Source organism: Somniosus microcephalus, chromosome 14, assembly GCF_052327205.1.
Source record: "Somniosus microcephalus isolate GS21.2 chromosome 14, FLI_Smic_1.0, whole genome shotgun sequence".
In the NCBI taxonomy this organism is placed as follows: domain Eukaryota; kingdom Metazoa; phylum Chordata; class Chondrichthyes; order Squaliformes; family Somniosidae; genus Somniosus; species Somniosus microcephalus.
The window spans coordinates 28459881-28479431 of NC_141000.1; the positions used below are offsets into that span (position 1 = coordinate 28459881).

The following is a 19551-nucleotide window of genomic DNA, read 5'->3' on the forward strand; positions in this document are numbered from 1 at the left end:
AGGTTGGGTGATTGGGCAGAAGCATGGCAGATGCAATATAACGTGGATAAATGCGAGGTTATCCACTTTGGTGTCAAAAACAGGAAGGCAGATTATTATCTGAATGGCAATAGATTGGGAGAAGGGGAAGTGCAACGAGACCTGGGTGTCCTTGTGCACCAGTCGCTGAAGGTAAGCACGCAGGTGCAGCAGGCGGTTAAGAAGGCAAATGATATGTTGGCCTTCGTAGCGAGAGGATTAGAGTACAGGAACAAGGATGTCTTGCTGCAGTTGTACAGGGCCTTGGTGAGACCACAATTTGAGTATTGTGTGCAGTTTTGGTCGCCTTATCTGAGGAAGGATGTTCTTGCCATGGAGGGAGTGCAGCGAAGATTCACCAGGCTGATACCTGGGATGGCAGGAATGACGTAGGAGGAGAGATTGGGTTGATTGGGCTTATACTTGCTGGAGTTTAGAAGAATGAGAGGGGATCTCATTGAAACTTATAAAATTCTAACAGGACTAGACAGACTAGATGCAGGAAGGATGTTCCTGATGGCCGGGGAGTCCAGAACCAGGGGTCACTGTCTAAGGATAAGGGGTAGGCCATTTAGGACTGAGATGAGGAGGAATTTCTTCACCCAGAGAGTGGTGAACCTGTGGAATTCTCTACCACAGAAGGTAGTGGAGGCCAATTCATTAAATATATTCAAGAAGGAGTTAGATATATTTCTTAAAGCTCAAGGGATATGGGGAGAAAGCAGGGACAGGGTACTGAATTTGGATGATCAGGCATGATCTCATTAAATGGCGGAGCAGGCTTGAGGGGCCGAATGGCCTGCTCCTATCTTCTATGGTTCATTCTTTGTGATAAATTCATGCCCCTCTAGTTACCAACTCTCTGAAATAGTTTTTCTCTATTTACATTATCAACACCCCTCATAATTTCAAACACTTCCAATCAGACCTCCTATGAACCACCTTTATTCTAAAGAAAAGATTTACATAGTCTTGCATAGAATATGCAGCACCAAAACAGGCCATTTGGCCCAACTAGTCTGTGCTGGTGTTTATACTCCACACCAGTTTCCTCCCATTTCATCTGCCTCATCTCAGCCTTTCAGCATATCTTTCTATTCCATTTTCTCTCGCGTACTCGTTTAGTTTCCTTTTGGAAGCATCTAAGCTATTTGCCTCAACCACCTCCTGTGGTAGCAAGTTCCACATTCTAACAATTCTGAGTAAAGAAATTTCTCCTTATTTCCCCATTGGATTTATTAGTAACTATCTTGTATTTATGGCCCCTAGTTTTGGATTCTCCCACAAGTGGAAACATTCTCTCCACATCTGCCCTATCCAACCTATTCATGATTTTTAAAGACTTCTATCAGGTCACCTCTAACTGTTCAATCTTCCCTGATAGCTGTAATCTATCAGTTCTGGTACTATCCTTGTAAAAAAGGGTTTTACACTTTTTCCAATGCTATGCACAGTACTCCCAAGTGCAGCTTGACCAGGGTTCTATACAAGTTTAACACAACTTCACTATTTTTAAATTCTATGTTAACTAAGATCAATTGCTGCAATTCTTACTTTTTTAGCTCTTTTTTAACAGCTTAATCAACTTGTCCTCCCAGTTTTTAAAAAGTTGCATCTGGACCCCTACAGTCTGGGTTTTTTTTGCTCCAAGGAACAGCACCTCATCTTTCGATTAGGCATTTTGCAGCCTTCTGAACTCAACATCGATTTCAACAATTTCAGACCATAATCTCTGCCCCTATTTTTTCACATAGCAGCTATTGATGATTCTGCCATTCCCATTTACACCTCTTCTAGACTTGTCTTTTGTTTCTTTACTTGTCCCATTACAGCCTCCTTTTTGCCTTGCACCATCATCCCTTTTGTCATTTAATCACTCCTGCCTTCCACCCTATCACAGACCTTCCCTTTTGTTCTTTCCTCCCCTCTCCTCCGCACTTATAGTTATATCTCTAACTTTTTCCAGTACTGACGAAAGGTTATCTACCTGAAACATTAACTCTTTATCTCGCTACAGATGCTGCCTGACCTGAGTATTTCCAGCATTTTCTGTTTTTTATTATATATCATTTTACATCTCTATATTAAATGTCATCTGCCATCTAGCTGGCCACTACTAACCTGTCTTATCTTCCTGAAGTCACTTGATTGTCTTCACAGTTACCACTCCTTATTTTACATTGTCTACAAATTTGATTTTTGCCTTCCTATACCCAAGTCGAGATCAAAATAAAATATATAATTACTGACCCAGGGAAAACCCATGTTTACATCTTTCCAATCGAAAAACATCTATTGATAATAACTGTTATTTTCCCTTTCATCAAATTCCCATCCATGCAGCCACATTCTCTTTAACACAAGCCTCCTATATATCTTATCAAGTACCATTTCAAAATCCATATACACAGCATCCATTGCATTAACTTTCATACACTTTTTTGAGAAATAATGGAATGTATTAAATTTGACACATCTGATGTCACATTTCGGGGTTTTTTGACCATTTTTCAACACAGGATTTTTGTTTAAATGTTGGGCTTTCAAAACAAAAGTTTATTCATACACGCTTAGAAAATATACAAAGCACATAGATAAAAGGTGGTTAATAAGAAAATTGCAGACTTGTTAACTGAGTAATTTAGATATGTTTTCACAGTGGAGGAATAGGCCAAAATACCAGTGGTATAAAGGAACCTAAAAAATGAGTCGAGGGGAACTTAATGGAGTTAATCTAAGTAAAAAATGGGTAATGGAGAAAGTAATGGGGCTTAAGATAGATGAATCTCCAGGACCTGATGGTTTCCATCCCAGAGTATTAAAATAAATAGGCAGAGGAATTTTCCAAAGCTCGCTAGGTTCAGGAATTGTGCTTTTGGATTGGAAAATTGAAAAGGCCACTCCATTATTTAAGAAATGAGGGAGAGAGAAACCAGGTAACTACAGACCTGATAGTTTACCATCACTTGTGGGGAAGTTACTGGAATCTATCATCAGAGACTGAGTGAGCACTTGAACAAATATGAGCTGATCAGAGAGTCCGCATGGATTTGTGACTGGTAGGTAATGTTTGACTATAGTTGAATTTTTTTTTGAGGCGGTCACGAGGATGGTGGATAGAAGAATGTCTATGGATGTTGTCTATATGGATTTCCAGAAGGCACTTGATAAGGTTCTGCACAAGAAATTATTAGCAAAAATTAGAGCACATGGAACTTTGTGACATGGGTCGATAATTGGTTGGGAGGTAGAAGACAGTAGGGATAACTGGTTCATTCTCTGATTGGCAGGATGTGAGAAGTAGTGTTCCCCAGGCATCTGTACCAGGGCATCAGCTTTTAACCATATATATTTCTGACCTGGATGACGGACTAGAGAGTTGTTTATCCAAGTTTGAAGGCGACACTAAGTTAGGAGGCAAAGTAAGTTGCGTGGTTGGGAGCAGGAAGCTGCAAAGGGACATAGACCAACTGAATGGACAAAACATTGGCAGATGGAGTTCAATGTGGGGCAGTGTGAGGTTATCAATTTAGATCTGAGAAAGACAAATTGGAATATTTTCTTGATGGTAAAAGACTAGGAGCTGTGGAGGAGCAAAGGGATTTAGATGACCATGTACACACACCACTGAAAGCTTCTGCACATGTACAAAATGTAATCAAAAGGGCTAATGAAATTTTGCCCTTTATCTCAAGGGAATTGTAATTCAAAAGTGTGGAAGTTATGCTTCAGCTGTATAGAGTCTTGGTCAGACCTCATCTGGAATATTGCATTCAGTTTTGGTTACCGGACCTCGGGGAAGATGTATTTGCCTTGGAAGGGGTACAGTATGGAATCAGCAGAATGATACCAGGGCTAAATGATGTGGACAGGCTGCATAAAGTCTCATCTCTAAGTCAGAAGGTCAAGGGTTCCAAGTCCCACTCCAGAGACTTGAGCACATAATCTAGGCTGACACTTCAGCGCAGCACAGGGATTGCTACACTGTAGGAGGTGCCGTCTTTTGGATGAGATGTTAAAACGAGGCCCCGTCTGCCCTCTCAGTTGGACGTAAAAGATCCTGTGACACTATTGCTGATGCCCTGGCCAAAATTTATCCTACAACCAAAAGAAATTCTGGTCATTATTACATTACATTATAACAGTGACTACAGTTCAAACGTACTTCATTGGCAGTAAAGCACTTTGGGACATGCTGAGGTTGTGCAAGACGCTATATAAAATGCTATTTTGTTCTTAAAGTTGGTTTGTAGTTCCTTGTGTTTAGAAGGTTGAGGGGAGATCTAATGGAGGTAATTAAAATGATTAAGGGATTTGACTGAGTAGATACAAAGAAACGATTTCCTCTGGTGGAGAATCAGAACAAGGGGGCATAATCTTAAAACTAGAGCTAGGCCATTTAGGAGTAAAATGGGGAAGCATTTTTTTCATAAAGGGTAGTGGAAATCTGGAACTCGCTGTCCAAAAGGCTGTGGATGCTGGGTCAATTGAAAGTTTCAAAACTTGATGGCTAGATTTTTGTTAGCCAAGGGTATCGAGGGATATGGAGCAACGGTGAGTAAGTGAAATAAAAACAGAAAATGCTGGAAATACTCAGCAGATCAGGCAGCATCTGTGGAGAGAGAAACAGTTAACGTTTCAGGTCGGTGACCCTTCGTTAACTCTGTTTCTCTCTCCACAGATGCTGCCTGACCTGCTGAGTATTTCCAGCATTTTCTGTTTTTATTTCAGATTTCCAGCATCCGCAGTATTTTGCTTGTGTGAGTAAGTGGAGTTTAGGTACAGATCAGCCATGATCTAATTGATTGGCGGGCCAGGGTCAATGGGCTGAGTGACCTACTCCTGTTTCTAAGTGTGTATCTGGCCTTGTTTTACTGTATGTTTACTTGGTCGGCTTTTCTAAGAGATAAATGAAGGATACAAATATACCCATTTCAGATCTCTCAGGAATACTGTTACACCCTTGGGTTACATTAATGTAGTTAGATATTAGGCAGTGCTGGCATGTTTCTAAATACAAAATGCTCGGGCTGCTTGCGGGAGTGAGTAACACCGCTGTATCTAAGAGAATATCCAAGGGACGATCCTAAACTTTACTAGACTTAGATTTGTCATGTTCCTTGTCTTTGAAGTTTCATTTCAATTTCAATTTCTCTACACATCCAAGAAACTACAGCTTTTACTGCATCACATTTTAATCTGTAACCATCTCCAGTTGGAACATCATTTCTGAATCACAAATCACATTGTTTTGTAAAATTGCGAGATTTATCAAAGTTGTGCTAGCCACTTAAGACTGCAGGAAATAAGTGGTTGTGCTTCTGTAATCTGAGAAAGATAACGTAACAGAAGGATAGATTACTCATTTGGAAGTAATTTTTCTCCCTTTAGGGCACAAATTTTAGTATTGCAGCAAAGCAGTTTCCACGTCACTGATGCCAAAGATGGTGTATAAATGGAGACCAACAGTAGCCAAGGTGTCTGCCTTGGCTCAGTGTAACAGTCTTGCCTCTGAGTCAGAAAGTCGGGGTTCAAGCCCCTCTCCGGAAACATGAGCACATAATCATCTAGGCTGGCACTTCAGCACAGTACTGAGGGAGTGCTGCATTGTCAGAGGTGCTGCCTTTGAGATGAGGTATTAAAGCGGGGCCCGGTCTTCCCCCTTAGGTGGACATAAAAGATCCCATGGCACTACTTTGAAGAAGAGAAGGGGAGTTTTCCCGGTATCCCGGCCAACATTTATCCCTCAAACAACACACACAAAACAGCTTTCACATTTATCTCATTGCTGTTTGTGGGGCCTTGATGTGTGCAAATTGGTTGCTGCATTTCCTGCATAACAACACTTCAAAAGTACTTCATTGGCTGCAAAGGGCTTTGGGATGTCCTAAGGTCATAAAAGACGCCACATAAATGCAGTCTTTCTTTAACTAAGTACTTCTACTTCCAGCACCTGATGGTTTGACACCCAAAATATAGATTGCAATATAAATAAAATCTTCTGCGCCTCTGTTTCAGGATGGGACAGGAAGCAAGTGACTGACTACAAATCATTATTTAATGAGGCTCCCCTCACCTGTAGTTAAAAACAGGTTTTATTCATGAAAATAATGTTTTTGCCCAAGTAAATTTCAAGCAGCTTACTCAAATTACTGAAAACATAGCTTGAAATATCAGGATCTATCCTTTGGGGGAAAAGCATTCAGAATCATGATGTCATCGCATAAATATGATGGCATTGCAACGTCTGATGGCTTCGGACAGCTAAATTGAACTAACTCGGATCGTGTTTTGGAGGTGCCAGTATAAATCAGCTCTCCAAACCCAAAGTAAACTCTCAGTTTCTTTACTAGAGTGCAAATGAATCCTTAGTCTGCAAATTGAGTGATATTTCCATGTTACAAAGAACAGTAAACTTTTATAATTTAGTTGTTACAAAATAATTAAAATTGCAACAAAAAAAACTCTTGTAACTCAATTTGCAGTGCTCCTGATTTTAATAGCTGGGAAATGAGTGCTACAAATCAGGCAGGCTGACCTCTACCCGATTCTACAATATGTACTAAGCAATGCTCAATTTTGGGGCTTATTAATGTTTATCTCATTCACTCTTGTTTTGTGCCTTTAAACTACAAATTAAAGGAAAACTGAGAACTGGCAATTTAGATGGCATGGCCCTATTGTCATTAAGTTCACTCCAATGATGGCATGACGGGAAACTATGGGTACATCTCATAACTGGATTGGAGGCATGAGAAAGACAAGATAATTAGCCCATTTCAATTGGGTTCATAAACAGGACTTGCTCAGAAAACTTCCACCTAATTCTGATCTGTTTCCTGGTCAGTATAACTATATTCACCATTAATTTGCTTCACTCTTCTAACAGAGCGATCTAGAGGAACTACTTGCATTTATATAGCACCATTCAGTACCTCAGGACATCCCAAAACACTTCACAACCAATGAAGTACTTCTGAAGTGTAATCACTGCAACTAATTTAATGTGCAGCAATGAGATAAATGGCCAGATAACCTGTTTTTTTTTTAGTGAAGGTGGTGTGTTGGCCAGGACACCAGGAGAACTCCCCAGCCTTTCATAAAGGAGTGCCATGGGATCTTTTACATCCACCTGAGAAAGAAAACAGGGCCTTGGTTGAAGTCTCATCCAGAAGATAGCATCTTCAACAGTGCACCACTCCCTCAGTACTGCACTGAAGCGTTAACCTAGATCGTGTGTTCAAGTCCCAAACGGGACTTGAACCCACGACTGTCTGACTGAGGCAAAAGTACGATCACTGAGCCAAGGCACTAGATGAAGTAATTCCTTAACTTGCATTTAGCTTAGTTTCTTTATTTTGTCATGTGCTCAAGTTCCTTCTGCATAATCGACTTGTTCACAACCATTCCATTAGCCCCAGCTAACATCGGTTTGTGTGGTTCAGACCCCAATGTAACTTTTGTTTCAGCTTGCTTCCAATTCCTCACCTTTCCCAAATGTCTCAGTGAAATAGAAACTTGCATTGTGCAAAATCTGTGGAGAACCTCTGGTACAACTTACGACACCTTGTGCCACCAGTTGACTATTGGGTTTTAATATAATACGTGATCTCAAATGGGATAGTTCATTCATTATGAAATTGGACAGTCTTGAGAATTATTGCGCAATTTTCAGAAGCCAATGGAAATGAAAAACATGCGGGTTGTATAATGGCAGCGGATCTGCTACTGCCTGCTTTGAGCCCCACCAAAGTTGAATTTCAACCCCTACATCACTGTTATCTGCAGTTAACACAGCAGGGAGTGAAAGCTCCCTTCTGGCCTGGGAAGTTTCTTGTGGCATTTCTAATTGTTCCGCCTACCCCTAAATGAAATCCTTTTTTTATGGGTGAAGGAGGAGAGTCAAGATACGGGTTGATCCAGTTTTGAGATAGGGATATTGTCAAATGGCTCTAACATTTCTAAACTTGAGAGTGTTGCCTCAGTGGACTTACAATGTTGCTTCTTCAGTGCAACATTTCTTTATGCAAAAGACACATCCAACAGTGTCTAATTTCCATAATTTTAACATCAGTTATTTGATATATCACTTTAGGTTGTCACAGTTCAGCAAAAGCCAATCCATTTGTACCATGTTGCAACAAGATTGCTGTGGCATTTTGCTTTACTCTCCATTTCAATTCACTATTAAGATTTTCAAATATAAACTGCTCAAGTAAGGTTGCTTTTTAATATGGAAGAAAACTTTGTAATATATTAAGTTAGTGAAAAATCTGCTCTTGCTCATTTGAACCAATCTTGTAATGTATCAGTATACTCAAGTATCAGTTATTCTGTATATCCTAATATTTTGATTGTGTTGCAGTATACCCTGTGATCCGGTGAAGAAATCACAATATCCTTAGTCTTCAATGTAACTGTTACTTCAATTATCAGCATGGTTTCAGTTTAAAGCATCTATATGCATGAGTAACTATATATACAATTTGCTTAATCGTTGTTTCAGATGAAATTCCATGACCACTCAAGCTTTGTATTTTAAGATACCTTTATTACTCTACCCCAACCATCCATAGTTTGATGTAGACTCGCAAGATATACACGAATGGCAATATAAGCATATCATGCCTTTGCATAGAATAGCTAAAGTTGATTGTCCAAAAAATCATCGCTTCAATATCTCAAAACACTTCACACAAAATGAAGTACTTTGTAGTTCAATTACTTCTTTTGACAATCTTGTAGCCATTTTGTAAACTGCAATATCCACGGATGCCAGTAAGATGAATGAGCAGGTTTTTTTGCTGGTGGGTTAAGAGGAATGCTTTTTGAGTCAAACCATGGTATTGTTAATATCCAGCTTGGTCTTGCACTATATTTGAAGGACAGTGCCTACAACAATCAACATTTTCTCGCTACTGCAAAGTGTCTTGTCTAAGTTATTTGCTCAAGCCCTTTGTGGGCTTTAACTTAACCTTCTGACTATAGTGGTTCTCTTGCAGGTTGATGCCTCAAAACACATGCTACAACTTCCTGTTTTTAAATAATGCACATATGTAGTAAATGAAACTGAAGTTTGGGGCCTATATTAAACCACTGCCCTTTGGTAAGTAGGGCCCCTGATAAAATCCTTAATTTTCAGTATGTGTTCTGTAACTCAATCATTAGTTTGGTCCTACAGGTCTCATTTTTGCTCTGTGTTTGTATAATGCTGAAATGGTTTGCCAACTGTATTGTCATAGTCTCAGCATTTCAGAATTCTATGAAGAGTACAACACACTATAATAATTGAGTGATATCTGATCTAATAACACAAATGGCACAGCAAATATTTATGAATGGAGCTTATATAGTTTAATTAAACTTGTATACCGATTCCAGTGGATATTGTGTCCAGAGTGCTTTCACTTCCTGTTGTAACATGCCTCATGTCCCACTTTAGTCTGAAGTGATATCAATGGTTTACAATTCACATGCTTAATTCTTCATTCCTTGCACCTCCACCCACGACAGGTTTTGCATTCTAGTGGGAAGGGATATTGTAGAAGATGATGCAATTCCACTGCCCCCCCCCCCCCCCCCAAAAAAAAATATTTTTAACATATAAGTGAAGTTGGAAATTCATTGCCATGAGCCTGTGTGCTGGCATATGTTATAAGACAAATATCCAACCTTTCAGAGCTGGGGGCCAGATGATCATGTCAAAACCATATGATTATGCATAAATGCGAGCCCCGATCGCTGGAAATTCGAACAATCCCATTCACAAAAAATGCAAAGCCCCATAGATTTAAAAAAAGCAACATTGCTCATACACAAAAAAAGTGGCACCACCTGTGCACAAAAATGAAGACTTCTGCCCCATACACACACAAACGACTAAACAACAAAAAACTCTTCTGAACATATGTCTAAAGGTGTTTAGAGAGAGCCTGAACTGTAACACCTGAATATGGAGGTTCCTTGCTAACCTCAAGTAGTGAAGGAAGATGCACTAATGCCCAAAAGTGCTTTAGAGGGTTTATACTTGAATAGTGAGATGGGTGATAATGGGTAGGAAAGAGTAATGGCTCCAAAATTACGGTAACGAATGACATACTCCTTTAGTTAGACTTGACCTTGCGTGTTTAATCTCCGTGATATTTTGCGCTGGAAATGCGAGATGGAAATGGCGCAGTACCTTCTACAGGGTATCTGGACTCGGTGAACAGGGCAAGCAACTGTATCTCTCCTTAACTAATCGGATTGAGAGATTGTGAAATGAACAGCGCAAGGCCTGAACAAGGAAATGTAAATTAGAATAGTGAATTCAATGTTAAATCGGGTACAGAAAGAGAAATAAAGAGGGAAAGAAAGATTGGATTAAGAGAGGAAAAAATAGACAAAGAAAAAGTAAAACAAAATTGAATTTTTAATCTCCCAACAACCAATTAAAACCTGAAGGATAGTTAATTTTCAGTACCAGAGAGGTTGACTGGCAGTAATTAACACTTATCAATCCGTTAAAACGGTTCTTAGACTTGAAATGACAAGACTTAACTTTCTGTGGCGAGTTTACTTCGTATCTACAGTGCAGGTACAGTACATGTACAGAAACTTCACACTACTCAATCCTTTTGAATGGGAGCCAGACAGCGAGATGTTGTTTTTGTAAAGGTAACGGCAGAGCAGCGCATCTCATGTCAAAACCAGTGATTTTCGTGTTTAATGGCACATCTACCTTCACCTGAATTTGCAGTGGCATTTGCACTTAAATACAGGAGACTTTGGTTTATCCGGAGGTTGTATGTCTGGAAACCTCGATCTACCGGCAGAAATCAGGAGCCGTTTTGTTAGGTTTTTTTTCTTCTCGTGGCTTTTTTTTCCCCAACAGTCAGGCTCTGGAAAGTGTCTCTGAAGCTGTTGCTAAGCTACAGAGACGCTTCCAAGGTACGGGCCGACTGTTTGAAGCTGTTGCTAAGCAACAGTGTTTGTTGTCAGATACGGAGATGAAAACCTCCGTATGCTTCAGCATTAACGCTGGTATGTCCGGCAGTTTTGATAGATCGGCAACAGCTCGGTCCCGTCGGTGCCGGATATAACAAAGTTTCCTGTAAGTGCCATTAGCCTCATCATTAGTTTGACAGCAATTTTGGGGCCAATATTTTAAGTGTAAAGTGTTAAGCATTTCATCATTATAGTTTCCTTTTTCTTATACTTCTCTCTTTCTTGCCCCCACCCACCATCACCAAAAACCACATCAACTAATCTCTGTGTTGAAGGATTTTGTACAATAAAATCCTTCTCCTTTAAGCTGTGAGCTTGCCTTAGTTGGTACACTGAGTGGGTTCAAGCCCCATTGCAAGAAATGTGAAGGATTTTGATGGAGTGCATAGGGAAGCTTCTTCCTCTCTTTGGGGAGTTTGTGACGAGGCATCGTCAATTTAAAATTGACTTTTTTTTAAATTTATTTAAATTTAAAATTAAAAGTGAGGAGAGCGGTTAGAAGAAATTTCTTTGTGGTGTGTTGGAGTATGGAATACTTTGCTGCAGGTAGTAGTTCAGGCACAAACAATTGTACCTTTTAAGAGAAACAATAGGCCAAATGGTCACCACCTGTGCTGTAAACCTCCCGTGTTGACACTTCAATGCAATACACAGGGCAGTCTACATTCTTGGGAGATACAGTTCTTTGGATGAGACATCCCAGGCCCCCTCTGCCCGTTCCAATGATTCAGGTATATCTTTGAAGATTACAGCATTATTTGAAGAAAAGCAAGAAGTTCCTCTGGTACAGATAGTGACTGAACACCTTGAAAATTTTCAGCTGATCAGAGAAAGCCAGCATAGATTTGTAAAGGATGGGTCATGCCTGATGAACCTGATTGAATTTTTGAAGGGGTCACTAAAGTAGTGGACAGCGGAATATCTATGGGTGTTATTTATATGGACTTCCAGAATAGAGAGGGGCGCTATCATCATGGTCAACTTGAGCAATCAGAATAACCACTCCAAGCAAGCCCAACCAATAACAAACCGCTCCAATAGGCCACGTTATGGCAATGGACAAGCAGCATGCAACCACGTTGTGGCTGGAGAGCGGGGTATTTTCATCTCATTGTGCAAGTCAACATTCTCAGCAGTTGCTCTGAAGTCGAAGTACCCTCTGCAACTGCTGAACAAATGCCTAGAAGCAGCACTGAGATGTGTTGTCTGATCAATTCATGCCAGAATTCCAAACTTTAGAGAACGACTGAATGGTGGTAGATGTTTGTTCAGTAAATATACACATGAAGTACATTTACATGTATTGTGTGCAAGGCAATTCCTACTAAAATTAGTGCAATGGCTAAAACAGTACCACCGTAGCTATGCCTGTTGCTAGTCAGCAACTTCTATGGACAACACTGCCCTAAAGGATATTGGTGAACCAGTTGTGTTTTTACGACAATCTGACCGCTTCATGGTCACTTACTGATGCAGTCCCCACCACTTATAGCTGGCACGTTAATGTGAACAAGATTTGCCCACTGTACACAGTGGCCGGTGTAACAAACAAATGATCATGTAAAGTAGTGGAGGCATAAAAGAACTCCAGACAATTCTGTTCACATACAGAGGGTGTTTCGGAAGCCTGCACTGACGATCGATGAATCTGTCAACTTTTCTGAGATCTTTGATTTGATAGAACTGTTCAAAATCATGATCGGTTTTGATAGAGTAAATATGGAGTAACTGTTTCCAGTGGCCGAAGGGTAGCCAGAGGACACAGATTCAAGGTGATTGGCAAAAGAATCAGAGGCAACATTAGCAAACAATTTTTTTACGCAGCAAGTTGTTGTGATCTAGAATTCACTGCCTGAAAGGGTGGTGGAAGCAGATTCAATAGTAACTTTCAAAAGGAAATTGCGTTAACACTTGAAGGGAAAAAAATTACAGGGCTATAGGGAAAAGAGCAGGGGAGTGGGACTAATTGCATAGCTCTACCAAAGAGCTGACACAGGCACGATAGATCAAATGGCCTCTGTGCTGTACCATTCTATGATAAAGCCCTGGAGCTGTCGGGTGTCTGTAGGAGGGTGAGTTAAACAGGTTGGGTGTGCTCTCTATCATCTTAAAACGGAGCTGCAATGTGTTAACTCACTTCCTTAAATTTTTTTATAAGCTGGATCATACTTAACACCAATGAGAAGAAACCTCAGAATGTGTCCAGCTCTGCAGCCAGCAAGAAGGGTTTGCAAAAGTGGCAGGAGTTCGAGAGGGCACGGGGGGCGGCGGTTGGACCTAATGACAGGTAATCGGGAACTGCCCAAAATAGCTTAATACGGTTTAAGCTTTGTAATTGGCGCCTATGGTAATGGCAAATGGTTAGCACCATTTTCCCAATATAGGCAGCTGTCTGGAATAAACTGGGATGCTGTTAAGTGGTGGGGACTGTATCTGCCTTTATTTCCAAATTCTTTAAACTAATTCAAATTCTCAAACTGCCATGGTGGGACTTAAAAACAAAAAGAGAAGAAAGAACTTGTATTTATATAGTGCCTTTCACGACCTTGGGACGTCCCAAAGCGCATTGCAGCCAATGAAGTATTTTTCAACTGTAGTCACTGTTGTAATGTAGGAAATGTGGCTGCCAATTTGCAATTGGCAAAGTCCCACAAACAGCAATGTGATAATGACCGGGTAATCTGTTTTAGTAATGTCGGTTGAGAGATAAATATTGGCCAGGAACAGGGGAGAACGCCTCTGCTCCTCTTCAAAATAGTGCCATGGGATCTTTTACGTCCACCTGAGCGGATTAACACCTCATTCAAAAAATGGTACCTCTGACAATGCAGTGTACTCCCTTAGTACTGCACTGATGTATCAGCCTGGATTATGTGCTCAAGTCTCTGGTGTGGGACTTGAACCCTTCTGACTCAGAGGTGAGAGTGCTGCCACTGAGTCAAGGCTGACACCACCCTCCTCCGTCTGGCTGAACTTGTTCTCACATTGAACAACAACTCCTTTGACTCCACCCACTTCCTCCAAATCAAAGGTGTTGCTATGGGAACCCGCATGGGTCCTAGCTATGCCTGCCTTTTCGTGGGATATGTGGAACGCTCTTTGTTCCAGTCCTACTCAGGTCCCCTCCCTCACCTCTTTTTCCAGTACATTGATTGTATCTGTGCCATTTCCTGCTCTCTCCCTGAACTAGATAATATCATTCACTTTGCTTCCAATTTCCACCCTTCCCTCACCTTCACATGGTCCATCTCCGACTCTTCCCTTCTCTTCCTCGACTTCTCTGTCTCCATCTCTGGGGATAGGCTATTGACCAACATTCACTACAAGCCCACTGACTCCCACAGCTACCTGGACTACACTTCCTCCCACCCCGCCCCCTGTAAGGACTCTCTCCCTTTCTCCTAGTTTCTCCGTCTCCGCCGCATCTGCTCTGACGATGCCACCTTCCATACTAGTGCTTCTGACATGTCTTCCTTTTTCCTCAACCAAGGATTCCCCTCTACAGTGATTGATATGGCCCTTGACCATGTCCGTTCTATCTCCTGTGCTTCTGCTCTCACCCCTGCCCCTCCCTCCCGGAACCACGACAGAGTTCCCCTCACCTTTCGCCCCACCAGCCTCCACATTCAACGGATCATCCTCCGCCTTTTCCACCACCTCCAGCATGATCCCACCACCAAACGCAACTTCCCCTCACCGCCCCTTTCAGCATTCCGTAGGGACCGTTCCCTCCGCGACACCCTAGTCCACTCCTCTATTGCCCCTTCACCCGGCACCTTCCCGTGCAAGCGCAGGAGATGCAACACATGCCCTTATACTGTCCAGGGCCCCAAACAGCCCTTCCAGGTGAAACAGTGATTTACTTGTACTTCTTGCAATCTAGTATACTGTATTCGCTACTCACGATGTGGTCTCCTCTACATTGGGGAGACCAAACGCAGATTGGGTGACCGCTTTGCGGAACACCTCCGTTCAGTCCGTAAGGGGGACCCCGAGCTTCCGGTCTCCTGTCACTTTTTCACCGCTCCACTCCCACTCGGACCTCACCGTCCTTGGCCTCTTACACTGAGCTTCCATGGAACAATGCAAGCTCGAGGAACAGCACCTCATCTTTCGATTAGGCACTTTACAGCCCTCTGGACTCAACACTGAGTTCAACAATTTCAGATCATAACCTTGGCCCCTATCATATATACATATATATTTTTTATCCACACTCTCTCTGTCTGTCTTTTTCTTCTCCCCCCCACAGGGCAGCTGTCTCTCATTCTGCCAGCGCAATTTACACTTCATCTAGAGCCCTCCTTCGTTTCTTAACCTGTCCCATTACCATCTCCTTTTGCCTTGAATATCTCTCGATGTCTCTTAATCGCTCCTGCCTTCTATCCTATCCCAGACCTTCCCTTTTGTTCTTTCATCTCTTTTCCCCCCCCCCCCTTTCCCAGCCTCTACACTTGCTTAAAAATATGTTCCATTTCCTGCTTTTTCCCAGTTCTGACCTGAAACTTTAACTCTGTTTCTCTCTTCACAGATGCTGCCTGACCTGCTGAGTTTCTCCAGCATTTTCTGTTTTTATTTCAGATTTCCAGCATCTGCAGTATTTTCTTTTTGTACAGGAGTATGCCATTCAGCTCCTCGAGCCTGTTCCACCTGAAAAGCTGAGGCCCCAATTGTGATGCCTAGCGAAAACTACTTGTCGCATCCCACCAATCACCCATTAACCATTTATACCCGTATTCTGTCTTCTACCTCCCAACCAATTAATGACCCATGTCACAAAGTTATCTCTAATTCCATGGGCTCTCATTTTTGCCAGTAATCTCTTGTGGAACCTTCTAAAATTCCTTCTGGAAGTCCATATAGACAACATGCATAGACATTCCCCTATCCACCATGCTAGTGATCTCAAAAAAATTCAACTGTAGCCAAACGTGACCTACCCTTTACAAATCCATGCTGACTCTCTCTGATCAACTGATACTTAGAATCATAGAAATTTACGGCACAGAAAGAGGCCATTCAACCCATCATGTTTGTGCTGGCCAAAAAATAGCCATCCAGCCTAAGCCCACTTTTAGCCTTGTAGGTTATGGCACTTAAAGTGCCTCTCTGAGTACTTTTTAAATGTGATGAGCATTTCTGCCTCTATCACCCTTTCAGGCAGTGAGTTCCAGATCCCCACCACCCTCTGGGTGAAAAAATTTCTCCTCAAATCTCCTCTAATCCTTCTACCAGTTGCTTTAAATCTATGCCCCTTGGTTATTGACCTCTCTGCTAAGGGAAATAGGTCCTTCCTATCTACTTTATCTAGCCCCCTCATAAGTTTATATCAATCAAGTCTCCCCTCAGCCTCCTCTGCTCCAAAGAAAACAACCCCAGTCTATCCAATCTTTCCTCATAGCTAAAATTCTCCAGTCCAGGCAATATCCTCATAAATCTCCTTTGTACCTTCTCTAGTGCAATCACATCTTTCTTGTAATGTGGTGACCAGAACTGTACACAGTACTCTAGCTGTGCGCTAACTAGTGTTTTATACAGTTCAAGCATAACCTCCTTGCTCTTATATTCTGTGCCTCTGTTAATAAAGGAAAGTATCCCATGTGCCGCCTTAACTACCTTATCTACCTATCTGCTACCTTCAGGGATCTGTGTACATGCACTCCAAGGTCCCTTTGTTCCTCTACACTTCGCAGTATCCTACCATTTATTGTGTATTCCTTTGCCTTGTTAGCCCTCCCTAAATGCATTACCTCACACTTCTCCGAATTGAATTCCATTTGTCACTTTTCTGCCCACCTGACCAGTCCATTGATATCTTCCTGCCGTCTGCAACTTTCTTCCTCACTATCAACCACACGGCTAATTTTTGTATCATCTGTAAACTTCTTAATCATGCCACCCTGCATTGAAGTCTGAATCACTATGCCACAAAAAGAAAGGGACCTAGTACTGAGCCCTGCGGACCTCACTGGAAACCGCTTTCCAATCACAAAAAATCCGTCAACCATTACCCTTTGCTTCCTGCCACTGAGCCAATTTTGGATCCAACTTGCCACTTACCCTTGGATCCCATGTGCTTTTACTTTTCTGACCAGTCTACCATGTGGGACATTTTAGACTACATCAAACGCACAACCCTCCTTGTTACCTCCTCAAAAAATTCAATCAAGTTAGTCAGACACAACCTTCCCTTAATCAATCCATGCTGATTGCCCTTGGTTAATCCATGCCTTTCTAAATGACGATTAATACTGTATCTCAGAATTTTTTCCAACAATTTGCCCACCACCAAGGTTAGGCTGACTGGCCTGTAATTATTCGATCTATCCCTTTTCTCCCTTTTTAAAACAACGGTACAATGTTAGCAGTCCTCCAGCACCACACCTATAGCTGTTGAAAAATGTCCAAGTACTCAAGTCACTGTCTCTGATGATCGATTCCAGTAACTTCCCCACAATAGATGTTAAACCGACAGGTCTGTAGATGATTTCTCTCTCCCCCTCCCTTCTTAAATAATGGAATGACATTTGGAATTTTCCAATCCAAAGGCACAATTCCTGAACCTAGAAAGTTTTGGAAAATTATGACTAGTACATCTGAAATTTCCTCGCCTATTTATTTTAATACCCTGGGGTGGAAACCATCAGGTTCTAGAGATTTGTCTATCTTAAGTCCTATTACTTCATTACCATTTTTCAAATTTGTATTAAATCCACTAAATTCCTCCCTTTGTCCTGAACCCTGACACCAGGGAAGCGACATGTCATTCAGGACTATTGATCACCTGTACAAAAGAAACTTTCTACCCCTGCTCCCCTCCCAACTATAGGATCACCACTCGCCTATTCTTACTACCTGTATTGTTTCCTCTGGGTAACCACTTGCCTTCCAATGCCTTGCATTCACTCGCGGTTACCCTCCTGTTTCGCACCTTTTCGGTACCTAAGCAAATCAGACAAATCCAGCTCCACAGATGATCTCCTTTCTACCCTCACCTGTCACTTCCTACTCTGTCTGCCGATGGTCACCCAGTCTCCTTTACTAGATTCGCTACATCTAGCACCCTGTGGGGTGACCACCTTCTGGGACGTCCGCTCCAAAAAAAAAACAAAAAAAAATTCCCTCCCAAATATTGTGGAGTGTGTTCAGTTTACACTCAAGCTGCACAACTTTCTGCTTGGGGAAGTGCAAACTTTGTACACTTCGTACATATGTATTCATCCTACATGGTATGCGAGTCCAGGCAGGTCCACATCATGCATGCCACACACACATCACTTCGGACTTTAATCCTGTTGTACATATTTATATGTTTAACCCAACAGATATTTAACCCAGATTTTTAAAAAGTTATTGGCTATTTAATTCTTTCCCTTTGCATACTCTAATTTAGAATTTTTGCTTAATATGGTTTGAAATTCTTTGTCCTACCCCAGGAAGCCATTATATCTTTTTTTAAACTGTAAATTAAAGTTCAAGTAAATAATTTCTTGGGGGAATAAAACTTGATTCGTTCTTGACACTGCTGCCCCTTGCTTGTTTTTTTCGTGAGTGAAAAAGCAATCCCGTAATGGATTGTTGGGACTTGTAGTATAAAGGAGGCTGACTCGCCTGCTAACACTAAGTAGTGGTGACACAGTATGCAAAAACCCTGTCTACAATTTGCTGTATCCTATTCAGTAAATCTGAGCATTAGGGAAAACTCCCAGCCTACATCAACTCAGAAATGCAATTTGAACTTGTAGGGCTGGATTTTGTCAATGGGGAGCTTTTGGAGGCGAGACTCACACTTTTTGGGTTGTAGTCCCGCCTCCATCGACTTGTGGCCAACCCACGCTATTTTCCCTTGATTGACCTTGTTCAGCAGGCCAATTAAGGAACACCTGGTTACTGGTGACGTCAGCGATTGACATTTCATCTGTCAAGAGCTTTTGACAGATGAAAAATCAGCGTTTAACAGTTCTGTGAAGCTGTCAAACACTGACGATCTGTCATCTAACTTGAGTCCTTCTACTCGGACTCAGTTAGAGAGCTCTGCAGACCAGAAAGCAGAGGCTGCAGCTTTTGATAGTTCAGCGGCTATTCTGCTTTCTGTGCCGGTGAGCTGAGGGACTCCCGAGAACTGAAGGGAGGAAGCCTGCAGGAGAAAGTAAAGGTAAGTAAAACACTTTACACTTACCTCACACACTTACCTCTGCATACATGCACCCATCACTCACCTGCACAACGGACATCTCGACCCCTTCAGACCGACTGTCCGCCTTGCTAACTTGGCGTGGTTCGGAGCCGTCGGGAAGCCCACACTTCAGCGCTAAAAATAAGGATTAAGCAAAAAACTGCCAGTTAATTATGAAATCTGGGATTTTGTCAAACATGCTTACATGACACATTTCAATGTCAATCACAGCGATACCAAAGATGATGAACCCTATTAAATTTACCTCGTCAGTAGCAAGGACTTTTTCTCAAATAGAATTTTGTTTCATCATAAGTGTAATTAACCTATATGAACTTTAATCACTGTCATTTTGTTCAGTATTTGTATTT

At 41.7% G+C, this 19551-nt stretch overlaps 1 long non-coding RNA gene across 4 annotated transcripts in view; it reads left to right on the plus strand.

Moving 5' to 3' along the window:
• The window catches only part of LOC147107399 (uncharacterized), a 71791-nt gene that overhangs the window by 39191 nt on the left and 13049 nt on the right, over positions 1 to 19551 (plus strand). For 3 of the 4 annotated variants that reach the window (XR_015080786.1, XR_015080785.1, XR_015080783.1), the window contains exon 4: positions 13163 to 13291. The exons of the other annotated variant lie outside the window; for it this stretch is intronic. This is a non-coding gene — a long non-coding RNA (uncharacterized LOC147107399). The remainder of the gene's footprint in view (positions 1 to 13162; positions 13292 to 19551) is intronic. 4 annotated transcript variants of the gene reach the window in all.